Here is a 15,268-nt window from a genome sequence, read left to right on the forward strand (position 1 = left end):
AGGACGTAATTCTTCTGTGCAGCAATGAGGATAATCCTCAAGTTACGGACCCAGTCCGTGTAATTGCTACCATCATCTTTCAACTTTGCTTTCTCAAGGAACGCATTAAAATTCAACGGAACAACAGCACGAGCCATCTATCTACAATCAACATAAACAAGCAAGATACTATCAGGGACTAAGTTCATGATAAATTTAAGTTCAATTAATCATATTACTTAAGAACTCCCACTTAGATAGACATCCCTCTAATCTTCTAAGTGATCACGTGATCCAAATCAACTAAAACATAACCAATCATCACGTGAGATGGATTAGTCTTCAATGGTGAACATTATTATGTTGATCATATCTACTATATGATTCACGCTCGACCTTTCGGTCTCCGTGTTCCGAGGCCATATCTGCATATGCTAGGCTCGTCAAGTATAACCCGAGTATTCTGCGTGTGCAAAACTGGCTTGCACCCTTTGTAGATGGACATAGAGCTTATCACACCCGATCATCACGTGGTGTCTGGGCACGACGAACTTTGGCAACGGTGCATACTCAGGGAGAACACTTCGTGATAATTAGTGAGAGATCATCTTATAATGCTACCGTCAATCAAAGCAAGATAAGATGCATAAAAAGATAAACATCACATGCAATCAATATAAGTGATATGATATGGCCATCATCATCTTGTGCTTGTGATCTCCATCTCCGAAGCACCGTCATGATCACCATCGTCACCGGCGCGACACCTTGATCTCCATCATAGCATCGTTGTCGTCTCGCCAATCTTATGCTTCTACGACTATCACTACCGCTTAGTGATAAAGTAAAGCATTACAGGGCGATTGCATTGCATACAATAAAGCGACAACCATATGGCTCCTGCCAGTTGCCGATAACTCGGTTACAAAACATGATCATCTCATACAATAAAATTTAGCATCATGTCTTGACCATATCACATCACAACATGCCCTGCAAAAACAAGTTATACGTCCTCTACTTTGTTGTTGCAAGTTTTACGTGGCTGCTACGGGCTTAAGCAAGAACCAATCTTACATACGCATCAAAACCACAACGATAGTTTGTCAAGTTGGTGTTGTTTTAACCTTCGCAAGGACCGGGCGTAGCCACACTTGGTTAAACTAAAGTTGGAGAAACTGTCACCCGCAAGCCACCTCTGTGCAAAGCACGTCGGGAGAACCGGTCTCGCGTAAGCGTACGCGTAATGTTGGTCCGGGCCGCTTCGTCCAACAATACTGCCGAACCAAAGTATGACATGCTGGTAAGCAGTATGACTTATATCGCCCACAACTCACTTGTGTTCTACTCGTGCATATAACATCAAACCATAAAACCTAGGCTCGGATGCCACTGTTGGGAACGCAGTAATTTCAAAAAATTTCCTACGCACACACAAGATCATGGTGATGCATAGCTACGAGAGGGGAGAGTGTTGTCTACGTACCCTCATAGACCGAAGCGGAAGCGTTGACACAACGTAGAGGAAGTAGTCGTACGTCTTCCCGATCCGACCGATCCAAGCACCGTTACTCCGGCACCTCCGAGTTCTTGGCACACGTTCAGCTCGATGACGCACCCCGAGCTCCGATCCAGCAAAGCTTCGGGGAGGAGTTCCGTCAGCACGACGGCGTGGTAACGATGATGATGTTCTACTGGCGCAGGGCTTCGCCTAAGCACTGCAACGATATGACCGAGGTGGAATATGGTGGAGGGGGGCACCGCACACGGCTAAGGAACGATCACGAAGATCAACTTGTGTGTCCTAGGGTGCCCCCCTGCCCCCCTATATAAAGGAGCAAGGGGGGAGGCCGGCCGGCCCTATGGGGTGCGCCAAAGGGAGGGGGGAGTCCTTCTCCTAGTGGGAGTAGGACTCCCCTTTCCTAGTCCAACTAGGAAGAGAGAGGGGGAAGGAAAGAGAGGGACAGGGAGAGGGAAAGGGGGGCCGCGCCCCCCTCCTAGTCCAATTCGGACTCCCCATGGGGGGGCGCGCCACCTCCTGGGCTGCAGCCCTCTCTCTCCCCTCAGGCCCACTAAGGCCCAATACTTCCCCGGGGGGTTCCGGTAACCCCTCGGGCACTCCGGTTTTCTCCGAAATCACCCGGAACACTTCTGGTGTCCGAATATAGCCGTCCAATATATCAATCTTTATGTCTCGACCACTTCGAGACTCCTCGTCATGTCCGTGATCACATCCGGGACTCCGAATTCACTTCGGTACATCAAAAACCATAAACTCATAATATAACTGTCATCGAAACTTTAAGCGTGCGGACCCTACGGTTCGAGAACAATGTAGACATGACCGAGATACGTCTCCGGTCAATAACCAATAGCGGGACCTGGATGCCCATATTGGCTCCTACATATTCTACGAAGATCTTTATCAGTCAGACCGCATAACAACATACGTTGTTCCCTTTGTCATCGGTATGTTACTTGCTCGAGATTCGATCATCGGTATCCAATACCTAGTTCAATCTCGTTACCGGCAAGTCTCTTTACTCGTTCTATAATACATCATCTCACAACTAACATGTTAGTTGTAATGCTTGCAAGGCTTATGTGATGTGCATTACCGAGAGGGCCCAGAGATACCTCTCCAACGATCGGAGTGACAAATCCTAATCTCGAAATACATCAACCCAACATGTACCTTTGGAGACACCTGTAGAGCACCTTTATAATCACCCAGTTACGTTGTGACGTTTGGTAGCACACAAAGTGTTCCTCCGGCACACGGGAGTTACATAATCTCATAGTCATAGGAACATGTATAAGTCATGAAGAAAGCAATAGCAACATACTAAACGATCAGGTGCTAAGCTAATGGAATGGGTCATGTCAATCAGATCATCCAACTAATGATGTGATCCCATTAATCAAATGACAACTCTTTGTCCATGGTTAGGAAACATAACTATCTTTGATTAATGAGCTAGTCAAGTAGAGGCATACTAGTGACACTCTGTTTGTCTATGTATTCACACATGTATTATGTTTCCGGTTAATACAATTCTAGCATGAATAATAAACTTTTATCATGATGTAAGGAAATAAATAATAACTTTATTATTGCCTCTAGGGCATATTTCCTTCATCCTTATGCTAAGTACATGAAAGATATTGTTACGAATAAAAGAAAGATACCGGAAACTGAAATTTCCACCATGCTTGCTAATTATACTTTTAAAGGTGGAATACCAAAGAAACTTGGAGATCTAGGAGTACCCACTATACCATGCTCCATTAAAAGAAACTATGTTAAAACTGCTTTATGTGATCTTGGAGCCGGTGTTAGTGTTATGCCTCTCTCTTTATATCGTAGACTTGATTTGAATAAGTTGACACCTACTGAAATATTTTTGGAAATGGCTGATAAATCAACTGCTATACCTGTCGGTATTTGTGAGGATGTGCCCGTTGTGGCTGCAAATGTTACTATTTTAACAAACTTTGTTATTCTTGATATTCCCGAGGACGATAGTATGTCTATTATTCTTGGAAGACCATTTTTGAATACTACAGGGCATGTTATTGATTGCAACAAAGGCAATGTCACTTTTCATGTTAATGGTAATGAGCATACAGTACACTTTCCGAGGAAACAACCTCAAGTTCATAGTATCAACTCTATTGGAAAAATTCCATCGATTATATTTGGAGGTTTTGAATTTCCTCTTCCTACTGTCAAGAAGAAATATGATATTCTTATTATTGGGGATGTGCATATCCCCGTTGAGGTAACATAGAAATTTCTCTGGTTCCATGTTATTCGGAATGAGTTTGTTAACAAGACCTGATCAACCTTGTTAGTGGATTCCTTTTGATGATCATGAGATGGATGAAGTTAGAAAACATAACTCTGTGTACCCTCCTTTTACTTTCTGTTATTTATATTAAATAAAGTAAAAATAGTATTTTTTTTGTCTGTTTTTCTGAATTATCCGTGCAATATAAAAATACCCCGAAAATAAAAGTTCTCCAAATGCCCTGAAATTTAAATATGATTTTCTCTGGAATATTTGAGAATGCCTAGCACTGAGAACACAACAGGAGGGGCAAGCACCTGGCCACGAGGGTGGAGGGCGCGCCCTACCCCCTGGGCGTGCCCCTGCCTCATGGGCCCACGGTGGCCCTCCTTCACTTATTCCTGCACTCACACACTCCTTCTTCCTCCCACAAACACCAATATCCAGCTCAAGCACGAGTTCTAGCTCATTTTGCTACGATTTTCGATCTCCTTGCTCAAAGTGCCTCTCACAAAACTGCTTGTGGGGATTGTTCCTTGGTATGTGACTCCTCCATTGGTCCAATTAGTTTTTGTTCTAGTGCTTTATTCTTTGCAAATTTATGCTACCTAGGTGACCATGTTCTTGAGCTTGCATGTCAAATTTGTATGGTTCCAAGTAGTTTTGATGCATGATATAGGCTCTAGGCACTTGTAGGAGTAGTTGCTATCAATTTTGTTGAGTTTGGTTTACTTTTATTTGAAGTTACTAAAGATTTCAGAAATTTTTCAGAGGAAGAAATATGTTTAGGAAAATGTACCAAGGTGGCTCTTCAAGGAAACAAGAGCCCAGGCTTGCAATGCGTGATGATGATGATGAAGGAAATATGCCCTAGAGGCAATAATAAAGTTATTATTTATTTCCTTATATCATGATAAATGTTTATTATTCATGCTAGAATTGTATTAACCAGAAACATAATACATGTGTGAATACATAGACAAACAGATTGTCACTAGTATGCCTCTACTTGACTAGCTCGTTGATCAAAGATGGTTATGTTTCCTAACCATAGACATGAGTTGTCATTTGATTAACAGGGTCACATCATTAGGAGAATGATGTGATTGACATGACCCATTCCGTTAGCTTAGACCCGATCGTTTAGTATGTTGCTATTGCTTTCTTCATGACTTATACATGTTCCTATGACTATGAGATTATGCAACTCCCGTTTACCGGAGGAACACTTTGTGTGCTACCAAACGTCACAACATAACTGGGTGATTATAAAGGTGCTCTACAGGTGTCTCCAAAGGTACTTGTCGGGTTGGCGTATTTCGAGATTAGGATTTGTCACTCCGATTATCGGAGAGGTATCTCTAGGCCCTCTCGGTAATGCACATCACTTAAGCCTTGCAAGCATTGCAAGTAATGAGTTAGTTGCGGGATGATGTATTATAGAACGAGTAAAGAGACTTGCCGGTAACAAGATTGAACTAGGTATTGAGATACCGACGATCGAATCTCGGGCAAGTAACATACCGATGACAAAGGGAACAACATATGTTGTTATGCGGTTTAACTGATAAAGATCTTCATAGAATATGTGGGAGCCAATATGAACATCCAAGTTCCGCTATTGGTTATTGACCGGAGACATGTCTCGGTCATGTCTACATAGTTCTCGAACCCGTAGGGTCCGCACGCTTAACGTTTCGATGATGGTTATATTATGAGTTTATATGTTTTGATGTACCGAAGGTTGTTCAGAGTCCCGGATGTGATCCCGGACATGACGAGGAGTCTCGAAATGGTCGAGACATGAAGATTGATATATTGGAAGCCTATGTTTGGATATCGGAAGTGTTCCGGGTGAAATCGGGATTTTACCGGAGTACCGGGAGGTTACCGGAACCCCCCGGGGGCTCAATGGGCCTACATGGGACTTAGTGGAAATAGAGGGCAGCAAGGGGAGTGTGGGGCGCACCCCCCAAGGCCCAAACCGAATTGGTTTAGGGCAAGGGGGCCGGCCCCCTCTTTCCTTCTCCCCCTCTCCCTTTCCTTCCCCCTCTCCTACTCCTACTAGGAATAGGAGGAGTCCTACTCCTAGTGGGAGTAGGACTCCCCCTTGGCGCGCCTCTCCCTGACCGGCCGCCTCCTCCCCTTGCTCCTTTATATACGGGGGCAGGGGGCACCCCATAGACACAACAATTGATCAAGTTGATCTTTTAGCCGTGTCGGTGCCCCCCTCCACCATAGTCCACCTCGATAATACTGTAGCAGTGCTTAGGCGAAGCCCTGCGTCGGTAGAACATCAACATCGCCACCACGCCGTCGTGCTGACGAAACTCTCCCTCAACACTCGGCTGGATCGGAGTTCGAGGGACATCATCAGGTTGAACGTGTGCTGAACTCGAAGGTGTCGTGCGTTTGGTACTTGATCGGTCGGATCGTGAAGACGTACGACTACATCAACCGCGTTGTGCTAACGCTTCCTCTTTCAGTCTACGAGGGTACGTGGACAACACTCTCCCCTCTCGTTGTTGTGCATCACCATGATCTTGCGTGTGCGTAGGATTTTTTTTTGAAATTACTACGTTCCCCAAGAGATGATCCACCAAGGGACGCTCAAGTGCGTCCCTGTGAATGTCCTTCAGAGGACTTCATGGATCAAGCGGGGATTAAGGAAGAATTTAACGCATATTTGTGTAACGCTGATCTTGTGAGCTTCGAGGAAGGAAAATGCCGTCAGTACCACTATCTCACTAGTTCCTTTGTGAGGAGGTTTGAATTTTCATCTTCACGTAATTCTCAAACTGTCATGTTTGATCTTTATGAAAATTCTTACACTATGGACTTAGAGGACTTTACCACTGCTTGCAAACTTCCACAATGGGGTAGTACTAGTGAACCTCGCAAATCTGAATTTAGATATTTTCTTAATAGTATAACTGTGGGGGAATCTAGAGATATAGCACAAGCTACCATAGGGATCATTCATTTTCCCGCTATACATTATTTTGCTCTCTTCATAGGTAGGTGCATAAATGGTAAAGATGAAGCATGTCATATGTGTGTTGCTGACCTCAGTATTCTTAGGAGTGTTGTGTTAGGAGACAAATCTTATAATTTGGGAGCCATTGTTGCACGTAGGTTGCATAATAATAGATTTAATGGAGATTTATTTGGTGGAATTTATGCAACCCGCTTAGCTGATTTTCTTGGTGTAACCATATGTAATGATGATATTGAATTGCCTCCTGCTTACCTAGACTTTAATGCTATCGTTCACCACTAGTTTGTTGAGAGGAATGAATCACCTCTCCAGTATCGCTTAATCTTTGACAGACGACGTGTTGTCCGTATTACTCTCCCTGCTCCTACCTTCTTTGATTATCAGGCAAAAGGAAGATATGTTATTACAAGAGAGGAGGCAGATGAGTACGAGAGGAGGGAGGAGGCCGCTCGTCGCCATGCTGCAGCTCAGGAGGCGATAGCCACTGCATCACAGTACGACCCCAAGTATTACTATGGATATCCGCCAGGCCAGCCGTGGCCATAGACCAACTTAGGCCAAAAACCTAAGCTTGGGGGAGTATGTATTTCTCGCCGACATTACATTCATGTTCACACACTCATTGCTAGATGCCGGTGCTCATACTTTTTCATTGTATCATCCATGCTAGTTTATTTTATTTTTATGCTTTCTTCTTGTATGTTTGATAAACCTTAAGAAAAACCAAAAAAATTAGTTGTAGCTTTTAGCTAGTTTTAATTTCCATGCTTGTAGTATTAATTAAAAAGAAAACCCAAAAAGATTTCTTGTTCTTCTTTTTTGCTTGTTGGGAGCTTTCTCGTGTAAATAGTTTTATTTCTTTTCTTTGGGGGTCGATAGGAGAAGACCATGATTAAATTGTTGAAGTGGCTCTTAAAGAGCCCATACTCCCTTGTCTTCTCCTGTTTATTGAATGCTTGCAGATTCCAGCTTAGTCCAATGCACGTGCACTATTATTATTATCCACATTGTTCGATCGTGCAAGTGAAAGGCAATTATGACGATATATGATGGACTGACTGAGTTGAGAAAAGCTGGTATGAACTCGACCTCTCTTGTTTTTGTAAATATGATTAGTTCATTGTTCCTGATTCAGCCTATTATGAATAAACATGTTTGCAATGACCACTAGAGATCATAGTTTCTTGCGCCATGCATGATTAGCTAGGAGCTTATAATGGTTTACCTTGCGTACCAACATGCTATTAAAATGGTTGTGATGTGGTATGATAGGGTGGTATCCTCCTGTGAATGATTTAAGTGACTTGACTTGGCACATGTTCACACATGTAGTTGAAACAAAATCAACATAGCCTTCACGATATTTATGTTCATGGTGGATTATATCCTACTCATGATTGCATGCGGTGTTGATTAATTTTAATGCATGTTCATGACTGTTGTTTCTCTCTAGCTGGTCGCTTCCCAGTCTTTTGCTAGCCTTCACCTGTACTAAGCGGGAATACTGCTTGTGCATCCAACTCCATAAACCCCAAAGTTATTCCATACGAGTCCACCATACCTACCTATATACGGTATCTACCTGCCGTTCCAAGTAAATTTGTATGTGCCAAACTCTAAACCTTCAAATAGATATCCTATTTTGTATGCTCGAATAGCTCATGTATCAACTAGGGTTGTCCGTATCTTCCATGTTAGGCGGGTTATTCTCACGAGGAGTGGACTCCGCTCCTCACTCACGGAAAAATGGCTGGTCACCGGGATGCCCAGTCCCATGCTTTATGCAAATCAAATCAAAATAATTGCAAACAAAAACTCCCCCTGGGACTCTTGTTAGTTGGAGGCACTCGTTGTTTCGAGCAAGCCATGGATTCATACTTGTTGGTGGAGGGTGGGGGGGTATAAACTTTACCTTTCTGTTTGGGATCCGCCTATAATGTGTGTAGCATGGAAGATATCGCCATCTCTTGGTTGTTATATTGACAATGAAAGTATACCGCTCAAAATATTATTCACCTCTATTTCAAAACCGAGCTCTAGCACCTCTACAAATCCCTGCTTCTCTCTGCAAAGGGCCTATCTATTTACTTTTATGTTGAGTCATCATCCTCTTATTAAAAAGCACCAGTTGGAGAGCACCACTGTCATTTGCATTCATTACTGTTAGTTTACATTGAGTATGACTTGACTGGATCTCTTTTACCATGAAGTACAATGTCTAGTCAGTCCTTGATCTTTAAAGGTGCTCTGCATTTATGTTTTGCGGTCTTAGAAAGGGCTAGCGAGATACCATCTTGTTATATCATATTATGATTGTTTTGAGAAAGTGTTGTCATTCGAGATATATTATTATTGCTCGCTAGTTGATTATGCCATTGATATGGGTAAACATGAGACCTATGCATTATTGTGAATATGGTTAGTCTATAATCTTTGCTGAAAACTTGAATGCTGGCTTTAAATATTTACAACAACAAGAGCAAACAGAGTTTGTAAAAGTTTTTTCTTTATCACTTTCAGTTTATCAACTGGATTGCTTGAGGACAAGCAAAGGTTTAAGCTTGGGGGAGTTGATACGTCTCCATCGTATCTACTTTTTCGAACACTTTTGCCCTTGTTTTGGACTCTAACTTGCATGATTTGAATGGAACTAACCCGGACTGACACTGTTTTCAGCAGAATTGCCATGGTGTTATTTATGTGCAGAAACAAAGTTCTCGGAATGACCTAAAACTTCACGAAACGTCTATTTGGAAATAATAAAAAATCCTTGCAAAAGATGAAGACCAGGGGGCCCACACGCTAGCCACGAGGGTGGGGGGCGCGCCCCCTACCTCTTGGGCCCCCTGGAGCTCCTCTGACCTCAACTCCAACTCTATATATTTGCTTTCGGGGAGAAAAAAAATCAGAGAGAAGGATTCATCGCGTTTTATGATACGGAGCCGCCTCCAAGCCCTAAAACCTCTCGGAAGGGCTGATATGGAGTCCGTTCGGGGCTCCGGAGAGGGGAATCCGTCGCCATCGTCATCATCAACCTTCCTCCATCACCAATTTCATGATGCTCACCGCCGTGTGTGAGTAATTCCATCGTAGGCTTGCTGGACGGTGATGGGTTGGATGAGATTTATCATGTAATCGAGTTAGTTTTGTTAAGGTTTGATCCCGAGTATCCACTATGTTCTGAGATTGATGTTGCTATGACTTTGCTATGCTTAATGCTTGTCACTAGGGCCCGAGTGCCATGATTTCAGATCTGAACCTATTATGTTTTCATCAATATATGAGAGTTCTTGATCTTATCTTGCAAGTCTATAGTCACCTACTATGTGTTATGATCCGGAAACCCCGAAGTGACAATAATCGGGACCACTCCCGGTGATGACCGTAGTTTGAGGAGTTCATGTATTCACTATGTGTTAATGCTTTGGTCCGATACTCTATTAAAAGGAGGCCTTAATATCCCTTAGTTTCCGCTAGGACCCCGCTGCCACGGGAGGGTAGGACAAAAGATGGCATGCAAGTTCTTTTCCATAAGCACGTATGACTATATTCGGAATACATGCCTACATTACATTGACGAATTGGAGCTAGTTCTGTGTCACCCTATGTTATGACTGTTACATGATGAACCGCATCCGGCATAATTCTCTATCACCGATCCATTGCCTACGAGCTTTCCATATATTGTTCTTCGCTTATTTACTTTTCCGTTGCTATTGCTATCATCACTACAAAATACCAAAACCATTACTTTTGCTATCATTACCTTTTGCTACCGTTACCACTACTATCATATTACTTTGCTACTAAACACTTTGCTGCAGATATTAAGTTTCCAGGTGTGGTTGAATTGACAACTTAGCTGCTAAAACTTGAGAATATTCTTTGGCTCCCCTTGTGTCGAATCAATAAATTTGGGTTGAATACTCTACCCTCGAAAACTGTTGCGATCCCCTATACTTGTGGGTTATCACTCATCGACGCCAGCTACGGCGTGTGGGCTGTCAAGATGAAGATTATTCTCCGAACCCTTCGAGTGTGGGAGGCCATCACGGATGACGACGTCGACCAGGAGTGAGACGAAGGTGCTATGGCCGCCATAGCCCAGTCTGTGCCGGATTTCGTGCTGGTGACATTGGCGGAGTTTGAGACGGCAAGAGAGGCGTGGAACGCACTCAAAGAGATGAGGATTGGAGAAGATCGCGTCACGAAGGCTCGGGCACAAGTGCTGAAGCGCCAATTTCACAAGTTGCAGATGGAGGAAACTGAATCGGTAAATGACTATGCCATGCATCTGACTACTTTGGTGGGAGATATCCGTGCGCTTGGTGCAAAGCTCGACGAGACCGAGATTGTGGAGAAGTTTTTCAGTTCGGTGACTGATAAATTCACGTACATCATCGGCGCGCTCGAGCAGCTTTATGACATCGATGACATGACCATAACGGAGGCGATCGGACGCTTGCGGACATGGGAAGAGAATGCTCGTGGCTGTCGAAAAGGCAATGGAGGAGGAAGTGACCAATTCATGTACTCACGCGCAGATTGGGAGTCCCCAAGTAGCAAAGGAAGGCGCAACGTTGGTGAAGGCTCAATCAACGCGAAGCGCAGCGGACAAACCGAAGAAGGCAAAGGAAAAGGCAAGCTACAAGGTCGTGGTAAGGCGGACCGATCTAAAGAGCGGAAGCCATGGAACTTGGATATGTCCGAGGTCAAGTGCTATAACTACAACGAGATGGGTCACTTTGCGAAGGATTGTCCAGAGCCTAATAGGCGGGAGATGAAGGAAAATTTGTCGAAGCAGGAAGACGAACGTCTAGGTCTTCTAATGGCCGAAGTTTGTGATCTCGTCCAAACAGCGGTTGTGAAACCAAACCGGAAGGTGCTACTTCATGAGAAGAAAGTAATACCGAAGTTATCCGGAAACCAGAATGTGTCATGGTATCTAGACACGGGTGCCAGTAACCACATGACGGGGTGCAAGGAGAAGTTCCTCGAGCTAGAATATGTTGTTTAAGGCTCGGTCAAGTTCGGTGATGGTTCAAATGTGGAGATTTGCGGGCACGGCTCTGTCCTCTTTGAGGGTCTCACAGGAGAACATCGCATACTCACCGGAGTGTACTACATCCCAAGGCTATGCAACAACATCATCTCTGTCGGGAAACTTGACGAGAATGCATGCAAGGTGGATATTGAGAACGGAGTGATGACGATCTTCGACAACCTCCAGAATGTGCCAGCCCGTGTAAATCGCACACGGAACAGGCTCTATATCCTCAACCTTGATCAATCTCAACCGGAGTGTTGGCTCGCCAAGAGTGATGATGATTCGTGGTTATGGCATGCTAGATTTGGACATGTCAACTTCTACGCCTTGAAGAAGATGTCGAAGATGGAGATCGTATTGGGGATGTCGTTTATCGACCATGTTGATCGAGTATGTGATGGGTGCTTGGTTGGAAAACAGCACCACAGGCCATTCCCTGCTCAGTCTACCTATCGCGCAAGTGATGCACTCGAGCTGCTTCATGGTGATCTTTGTGGCCCTATTACCCCAGCAACTCACGCAGGAAAGAAGTACTTCTCTCTTGTGGTAGATGACTACTCGAGATACATGTTGGTTGTTCTCCTACGATCTAAAGATGAGGCGTTTGAAGCGTTTAAGAAGCTGAAGGCTGCAGCGGAGATGGAACACAAGCTGAAGGTTCGCGCTCTACGGACAGATCACGGCGGAGAGTTTACGTCGAACGAGTTCAACGACTACTGCGAGAAGATTGGCATAAAGAGGTTCCTCATGGCACCTTATACGCCGCAGCAGAACGGGGTTGTTGAAAGGCGCAATCGAACCATCGTTGACATGGCAAGGAGTTTACTCAAGAGCAAGAACCCGTCGGGGAGTTTTTGGGGAGAAGCTGTCTCGACGGCGGTCTATCTTCTCAATCGGGCTCCAACGAAGGTAGTGATCGGTAAGACTCCATATGAAGCAATTTACGGACGGAAGCCGAATGTGTCTCATCTACGAACGTTCGGGTGCGTGGCGCATGTGAAAACGGTGGAGCCGCATCTCTCAAAGCTTGCTGATCGTAGCACCAAGATAGTGTTCATCGGATACGAGAGGAGTTCCGGCACCAAGGCATACCGCTTCTACGATCCACGAACCAAGCGTCTACGGATTTCACGCGGCGTCGTGTTTGAAGAAAACCAAGCGTGGAATTGGAGCGCAGCAGCCGACGATGCTCCAAACAGTAACATATTCACAGTTGAATTTCCAACTGATGATGATGCAGGGGAGGACGTCCAGGTGGTTGGCAAGACGCCCAACCAAGGTGACCACAATGGTAGTGATCATCATGGTGCCGACACCAATGACGACTCGCATGGGTCGCAAGGTGATAGTGACAACGACGCGCAAGACACGGGTAGAGATCTCGACAACGAGGCACATAGTGACGACGACAATCAAGATGATAGTCACGGTCACAACGACTATGTCAACGACGTGGATGTCAATGACGCGAATGCCAACGACCCGGCATCTACCACGGCCGAGACTCAACCGTCTTCCTCAAGTGCATCGACGCTGACACAATTTGTGTCGCCTCCTTCGCAAGCCACAATGGATTCTTCCGGGCCTCGTCGCTACAAGACCTTCAGGAAAGTCTACAAGTACGCAAAAGCCAGTTACGATTGAGTACTCCGATTTGTATTTACTCAGAGTTGAGGAGCCAGCGAACTTCGTAGAGGCGAGCAAAAATTCAAGTTGGATGCACGCCATGGATGAGAAGATGAAGGCGATCGAGAGCAATGGCACGTGGACTTTGGTAACCCGACCTCCGAACCAAAAGGTCATAGGTTTGAAGTGGGTTAACAAGTTAAAGACGGACACGAAGGGTGCCATTGTGAAGTACAAGGCAAGACTCGTTCCAAAGGGCTATGTACAACGTCAAGGAGTTGACTATGAGGAGGTGTTTGCACCGGTTGCTCGAATCGAGACGGTGAGAGTGCTCCTAGCTTTGGCAGCACAAGAGGATTGGAAGGTTCATCATATGGATGTGAAATCCGCTTTCCTCAACGGCGATCTCACAGAAGAAATGTACGTGGAACAACACCTCAGCTACGAGAAGAAATGCGAAGAAGGGAAAATTTACAAGCTCAAGAAGGCACTTTACGGGCTGAAGCAAGCGCCAAGAGCTTGGAACTCAAAATTAGACAGAAGTTTGGTCTCGCTCAGATTCAAAAGATGTCTTCAAGAAAATCCAAAAGACAGTCTATCAAGCATGGAAGAACAGATGAAGGTTGAAAAAGACGCAACCAAGGAGGAGCACTAGCGTCAAGCTACGGATGAGCCGACAATAGCAAAGTCGGTGACTGGAATGCTACAAGAAATGGTAGAAGCAATGCCGAAGCTAAAGACTACGAGTAGCAGCAGTCGCATTTGGGATCCATGTCGAGGAAGTAAGGACATCGTGATTAGGGGGTGAATATTAGAGTAATCACGTGTCTGCCATGTAAGTATACGTGTCCATGTGGTATACGTGTTCCTACTCGGTTTGGGTTAGGTATAGCCTAGCAGTTCCTCTGGTAGTATATATACGTGTATACCCCGGAAAATAATTCTATGAGACCAGGTCTCACGGATTAGCAGGTGAGACCCATCCTGATGGATGCCACGTGACATTCACAAATCACAAAGCATCTATCCCACCCCCACCTGAAATCAGGGGAGGAGAGAGATTAGATGCTTTGTGATTTATGAATGCCACGTGTCATCCATCAGAGCGGGTCTCATCTGCTAACGATGAGACCTGGTCTCATATAATTTTTTTTCGTATACCCCCGTGTAAACGATAACGAGTTCAGAGCAATAAAGAGAATATCAGGCTCGAGACGAGCCTGTAGCGATCCACCGATTTGGTGCCTCGTATCTGTTCCGTCGAGACTGTTGAAGTTAGCTATCCACGTATACGTGCATGTGCTGCGGTTAAGGAATTGATCAAGCTGCTTGCATGGTTGGTTGGCTAGCTTTGCACATACGTACGTGTATTTGTCCTTGGCAATTTGGTCTAGCGATCAAAAGCCAACAGCGGCATGGTGCCCCTCCCCTACTCCGGCGGAGGGTCTAGGCTAGAAGGAAGCCTGGCCCATCATAGACCTCACCAAGGAAGGCATTTAGGCCAGCCGCAGCCGCCAGAGATGCTTCGATTCGGCGGCGGCCGAAAGTGCGGCGGCTATGGACGAAGATCCGACAAGGCAGGTAGTGGGGGACGGGGGAGGGGGGGAGGCGAAGTCGTGGCGGGGCCGGCGGCCTTCGGGCGGGTGGCGACGGTGAGTGCTAGTGGTGGCGACTGCCTGACACAGGAGATGGCCACAAGTTGGCAGAGAAGGCGGGAGGTCAGTGCAGGCGGGTGGGCGGCTTTGCACGGCCGAGGTTCGCGGCCTTCGGACGGGCGGCATGGCGCGCCTCAGCTACTCCGGCCGGGGAGGGGGGGTCTAGGCTAGG

Source organism: Triticum aestivum, chromosome 7A, assembly GCF_018294505.1.
Source record: "Triticum aestivum cultivar Chinese Spring chromosome 7A, IWGSC CS RefSeq v2.1, whole genome shotgun sequence".
NCBI lineage: Eukaryota > Viridiplantae > Streptophyta > Magnoliopsida > Poales > Poaceae > Triticum > Triticum aestivum.